The following is a 6,816-nucleotide window of genomic DNA, read 5'->3' on the forward strand; positions in this document are numbered from 1 at the left end:
TCTTCAGGACTTGCTGGCCTCTGGCTGTAGGCTGACGGGTGCTGTAGCAGGGCTTCATGGGTTGGTACAGAGGTCTCCGCCTCTTGCAGCATGGTGCTAACCCGCGGCTGGCAGACCTTCGCCCACGCACGTGGCCTGGGCGGAAGGTGCACCCTCCACTTCAAGTACGACGGCCTAGCGACCCTCTATGTGAGGGTGTTCAGGGGGGACGGCCGCCGCATGGGGTGCTACCCGGAGGACAGCAGCGACGATGATGGTGGCGACGACGAGCTTGGCCTTGGCGACGCACGCTCCTCCTCCTATGACGGTAGCTCTTCCTCGGACGAGAGCTCGAGCAGTGGTGGCTTCGACCGGCCTCTGCACCGTCATGCTCGTGTTGGGGATGCCGGTGGTTCATCTCGCCACAGCGCTCCTGTGAAGCCGGAGAGGAGCCCATCATGAAGCTAGGGCCGGCGAACTTGGACTCAAGGCCGGTGGCCCCAGATCACCTACAGAAGAACTGGTGGAGCGTCGGGCCACCTTGAGGCGCTGCTTGAGGATGTGGCGCTGGTGCCAAGCTCATATGCCTTCGGGCCCTCTTTGTTTAGCTTTTCCTGTCTCCTGTAATTCGAAAAAAGAAGATGGTGTACCCTACTGGGTGTGTAATGAACCGTGGCAGTTATGCCCTTATGCTTATACTTGCGGTCTTAATGTTGTGTTGTAATGTTTGTGCTCTGGGTAGGCAGGGGTAAGATGACTTAGCTTGGTATGTATGTAGTAGTTAGCCGCCTCACAAGGCTTGGCCTCAGGTACTCGACGGAGCCCCCTGCCATAGGGTCGTGAGGCCTCGAGGACTGCTGCGGAGCTGCTGCAGGGTTGCTCCTAAAAAAAATAAAAACTGTCAAGTGGCTCACATCCTCTTTACGTGAGCCCCCTGTCGTAGATTAGCTCGAACCTGACGCACCGCGTCGCGCTGCCCGGGGGAACGGACATGAGGGGTGCTGGTGCCCGCGGATCTGATCGAGGACTTCTCGCGAGGATGAAGCCGAAACACCAGGGTTCGGCGTGGTGCGTGCGCGCAAAGGCAAGCCCCATGCGCACACACCTACCTAGCCCCACGCGCAAGGAGCGTGAGGAGAAGTGGCAGGCAACTGCCGCCTCTCTCACGTCCTTAGACCAAAAACAACTTAAGAGAAGGAGAAAACTTCGAGGAACCAGCGTTCGAGAATACCAAATCCATTGAAACATTATTAGAAAACTACAAGCAACTCCAGAAAGCAAATGTACTGCCGCGTCCAGCACCTAATCTAGTCTTCTCACGAGCGCGAAGCTAAGTGCTGCCACTAGGACATGGGAGGGAGCCCCTATGAGGCCCCAGGGCGGCTCTCAGGAGACTCCGAGGCATGTACATCCCCACTCATTATTACGTGAGAGTGTCACGAGGGGAGACCTTCACAGGCCGGAGCCTTTCTTCAGGGGTAGAACTTCCGGAGGTGCTAGATGTTCCAGGCATTCTGGATGGGGACCTCGTCCTGTGTCTCCACGCGCGCGGCGCCAGGCCTAGAGACACGGGCAATCCTAAACGGGCCCTCCCACATGGGAGAGAGCTTATGCAACCCCTCCCTGGAGAGCACCCGCCTCAGGACGAGATCGCCCACCTCAAACGTCCTGGACCGAACACTGCGGCAGTGGTACCACCGCAACGCCTGCTGGTACCTCGCTGCTCGGAGCGAGGCTTGACGGCGGCGTTCCTCCCCCAGCACGAGATCCATCCTCCGTGTGGCGTCCTGTTGCATCTCATCAAATGCCAGGACCCGTGTGGAACGATGCTTGACCTCGTGAGGGAGAACCGCTTCTGCTCCTTAGACAAGGAAGAACGGCATTTCTCTTATTGGCTTGGTCGCGATGGTGTAGACGGACCACAACATAGACTGCAACTCGTTGATCCAGCCCCTGCCGCAGGCCTCGAGCTTCTTATTGAAGGTCCGGGTCTTGAGGCCCCTCAGGACTTCCGCATTGGCCCTCTCAGCTTGTCCATTGCTTCGTGGGTGCACTAATGAGGCGTAGCAGATCTGCGTTCCAAGGTTAGCACAGTATGTTTTGAAAAGATTGCTGGTGAATTGCGAGCCGTTGTCGGTGATGATGCGATTGGGGACCCCAAACCGGCTCACGGTTCCCTTGATGAACTTGACGGCCAATGGATGACGCGCACAGCTTCTACCTCTGTCCACTTAGTGAACTTGTCGATGGCGACGTAGAGGTATCGGTAGCCCCCTAGCGCCCAAGGGAACAGCCCCAAGATGTCCATCTCCCAGACCGCGAACGACCACATGAGCAGGGTCATCTGGAGGCCCTGCGCAGGCTGGTGGATCTGCTTGGCTTGAAACTAGCATGCTTCACAAGAGCGCACCAGCTTTTTAGCATCGTTGAGCGCGGTGGGCCAGTAGAAGCCGTTGTGGAACACCTTGCCCACCAGGGTGCGCGACGAGGAGTGATGCCCGCAGTCCCCACCATGTATGTCTGCCTGCAGCTCGAGCCCCTGTTCCCTGGAGATGCACCGCAACGAAACGTCATTGGGCCTTCTGCGATATAAATCACCATCCTTGATGCAGTACACGGTGGCTTGACGGGCCACGCGCTCGGCGTCCTCCTCCTTCTCTGGCAGGGTCCCTTGAAGTAGGTACGTCTTGAACTCTTCGGTCCAGCACCCCTCCTGAGGCTCGAGCGCGAGCAACAGGCGGGCTCCTGAGGGGTGACCGCAGGCTGGGGCGCCTGTCTCTGGTGCCCGCGGTAAGTCCTCCGGAGGTGGTGCTAGAGTCGTGGCGTGGGAGGTCGCAGATGGCTTGAAGAGCCGCTCCTCAAACACCCCAGGCTGCTGAGGGAGTCTTCTAGAGGCTCTTTTGGCGATGTCGTCTGCTTCCCTGTTCACCCCGCGTGGCACGTGCTGCAGCTCCACGCACATGAACCACTTCTCCATCTTGCGCACCTCCTCTAGGTACGCCTCCAGATGCTCATCCTTAGGCGTGTACTCCTGGTTGGAGAAGTTGATGAGAAGCTGAGGGTCGCCCTTGATGGTGAGGCGCTTTACTCCCAGCACGGTCGCGGCCCTAAGTCCGACGAGCAGGCCTTCGAATTCTGTGATATTGTTGGAGACCTTCTCGCCCTGCTGGAAGCAGAGCTGCACTGCGTAATAGAGCTTGTCCTTGGTGGGTGAGATGAGGATGGCCCCCGCTCCTACGCCTTGCCGTGCAAATGCCCCGTTGAAGTACATGGTCCATCCATCCGGCTCCTCGTATCCTGGCAGGAGGGAGCAGTCCTCGCCTACTCCGTGGTCAGGAGCGTCAGTCCATTCGCCCACGAAGTCGGCGAGGGCCGCGCCTTTGATGACCCTGGTGGTGTTGAACTCAAGATTGAATGCCTGAAGCTCAATGTTCCATTCGGCAACTTGCCCAGCTGCGTTCGGGCTCCGGAGCACTCTCTCCAATGGGTACGCTGAAACAACCTTGATGGGGTGGCCTTGAAAGTAGTGGCGCAGTTTTCTGGATGCAACTAGGAGTGCAAGCAAGAGCTTATGGGGCATGGGGTAGCGTGCCCGAGCCTCCCTCAGTACTGTGCTGACGAAGTAGATAGGGTGATCAACGAGGAGTGTGGCATCAGCGGAATCTTTTTCTTCATGAGGGTACAGGCCCTCCGTGGCCTCACGAGGCCCGTCCTCAGGAGCTTTGACAGCCACGGGATCAACCGTGGCCTCTGGAGGAATGTCGACCACTACGCTGGCCGAGGCTTCAGATGCCTCGCCCTGGGGGTGCTGCACCTTGTTAGACGGCTGTCCATCCTGCTGAGCCTTCTTGATCGGTCGTTCCTTCCTTAGCGCCACCAGGGCGGCGTTGGCTGAGTGTGGGGTCGCTGCTAGATAGAGCACTAAGGCTCGAGAGGGCGTGGTGCCACCATCACCGGAGGGCTGGGCAAATATCTCTTGAGATCCTGGAACATTGCGTCTGCCTCTGGGGTCCACTCTAATGGTTCCTTCCTCTTCATCAGCTTGAAAAACGGGAGGGAGCGCTCCCTCAACTTGGGAATGAATCGCCCAAGTGAGGTTACGCAGCCAGCCAGCTTCTACATTTCCTTCAGGTTCTGCGGGGGGTTCATGTCCTCTATCGCCTTGACCTTTTCCGGGTTGGCCTCGATCCCTCTGTGCGACACCAAGAAACCCAACAGCTTGCCGGAAGGGACCCCAAACACACACTTCTCGGGGTTAAGCCGAAGATCCACTGTGCGCAGGCTGGCGAATATCTCCTCTAGATCTTCTATCAGGGTTATGGCCTCCCAAGACTTCACCACTATATCATCAACATAGTCCTCTGCGTTTCTCCCGAGCTGCGAACCCAGGGCAATGTGCATCAATCGCTGGAAGGTTGCCCCAGCATTCCGCAGCCCGAAGGGCATGCAGGTGTAATAGTACACCCCGCACAGGGTGAGAAATGTCGTCTTCTCCACATCCTCCACGGCCATCTTGATCTGGTGGTAATCGGAGAAGGCATCTAGGAAGCACAACAGGTCGCACTCGGCGGTGGAGTCGACGATCTGGTCGATGCGAGGGAGCGGGAAGGGATCTTGCGGGCAGGCTTTGTTGAGGTTGGTGAATTTGAAACACATGCGCTCCTTCCCTCCTTTCTTGGGGACGATGACGTGGTTTGCCAGCCAATCTGGGTACCGTACCTCTCCGCGGCTTGTAGCTTACGGTTTTCCTGGACGATGAAGGCCTGCTTCTCGGTGGACTAGCGGCGAGCCTTATGCTTTATTGGCCGCACATTTGGGCACACCCTCAGGTGATGCTCGATTATCCCCCTTGGGACCCCAGCCAGGTGTTTGGGTTCCCAAGCAAATACATCCTTGTTGGCTCGCAGAAAGTTGATCAATGCTTCCTCTTGGTCCTAAGGGAGGCCAGCCCCTATGGTGAAGGTGGCTCTGGCCGTCCCATCCTCGCAGACCGGTACTTGCTTCGTTTCGGCTCGGTCTTGGGAGAACAACTGCTTCTTCTTGTCCGGTGCTTCTTCTGGGGCCTCCTGACCCTTCTTCTCGCCAGGCAGCGCAGACGCGGTTGTCCTGAAGGCAAGCTTGAGGGCCTGCAGCGCGCCCTTGGTGTCCCCCGCCACTGTGAGGACACTGTTGCTGCCATGCATCTTCATGAGGTTGTACGTGGGGTGGGTCGCAGCCATAAACTGAGCCAAGGCTGGGTATCCCAGAATAGCATTGTACGGTAGGTCAATCTTGGTGATGTCGAAGTCGACGAGCTTGGTGCGGTAGTTGTCGCAGGTCCCGAAGGTGACAAGGAGATGGATCTGCCCCAGGGGCCTGGTGGAGCCGCCGCCGACCCCGGAGAAAAGCTTGGAGGGGCGGAGTCGGCTGGGCGGCACATCGAGCAGGCCGAACGCCTCCAGGGAGAGCATGTTGAGGCCGGCCTCACCGTCGATGAGGGTCCTGGTGATCTCTATGTGGCAGATGGTGGGGGTGCAGAGCATTGGGAGCGCGCCTGCTCCCGTCGAGGCGACGAGGTGATCCTCGGGGCTGAAGGTGAGGTCGGCTTGGGGCACCGCCCATCCTGGGGGAGCCCCCAAGCTCGCCTGAGCGGCGCCCGTCCACCGGCAAAACTTCTTGATGTGACGGTCGGATGGTGGTGCCTGCGAGCCACCTAGGAGAGTTGCGACGACCGGGGGCGCCGGTGCTGTGTAGTGGGCAAGGAAGAGGCCGCACAACTCCTCCCAGGAGGCCACAGAAGATGTCAGCATGTTGAGCAACCAGGCACGTGGCGCGCCTACAAGGGCCATGGGGAACCAGTTGGCCTTCGCCTTGTCGTCTCCGCCGCCCGCCCAAACTTCCTCCTTGTATGCTTGAAGAAAGGGGACAGATCTGCCGCGCCGTCGTATCGCGGCGGCATCTCCGGTCGGAACTTGTGCGGCCAGCGCAGCCCCGACGCTTCTTCGGGAATGCGCGTCGACCGGGCCGACAGAGGAACAACTGCCATAATAGCCAATTGCACGATCTAGAGGTCGAGGAAGGAGATTCCGACGCACCCCTACCTGGCGCGCCAAAAGTCAGATTTCGGGATTCGACAACCCTTGAGAGGTTCGAACTCTGGGGTGCCTGCCTACTCGCGATCCTCCCTAGCCTAACGCGTCGAGCTCAAAGAGACACAAAGACATAGAGATTTATACTGGTTCGGGCCACCGTTGTGGTGTAATACCCTAATCCAGTGTGGTGCGGTGGATTTCCTCGAAGGGCTATGGATGAACAAGTACAGTGGATGAACAAGCCTCCGGAGGAGAGGTGTTCTTGAGATGGCGTGGTGCTCTACTTGTTCTGATTTCGGTCCGACTCGATCCCTCACTATGGTGGTGGCTAGTCCTATTTATAGTGGCCTCGGTCCTCTTCCCAAATATGAGTGGGAAAGGATTCCACAATGGCGGGATTTGAAGTAGTACAGTCTATCCTGACAAAAGTAGTCTTCGCCTGCGAAAAGCCTCTGGTCGTGACGCTGCGGTGGGCTCATTGATGACCTCTGTCCCGCCGTCCTGGCGGTCTTGGTCTCGTTGCACCGGAATGACAACCTTTGGCTGATTCCTCGGGACTCCGCGCCTGTGGCTTGCCTCCTTTGCACCAAAGAGGAAACCTGCACTCTGCGCCCGCCTGGCCTTGGTCGTCATGGCTCACGTCAGTTGAGCCTCATGAGATATCTTGCATAGAAATCTCCGCCCCTCAGGAGCCCTCCTGAGGAGGCCAACTCCTTCGGGGGTCTTGGCGTCTTCCACCTGGCGAGGCTTGGCCCCTCGCGAGGGT

The sequence above is a fragment of the Triticum aestivum genome, chromosome 4B, assembly GCF_018294505.1.
Source record: "Triticum aestivum cultivar Chinese Spring chromosome 4B, IWGSC CS RefSeq v2.1, whole genome shotgun sequence".
Taxonomy (NCBI): Eukaryota; Viridiplantae; Streptophyta; class Magnoliopsida; order Poales; family Poaceae; genus Triticum; species Triticum aestivum.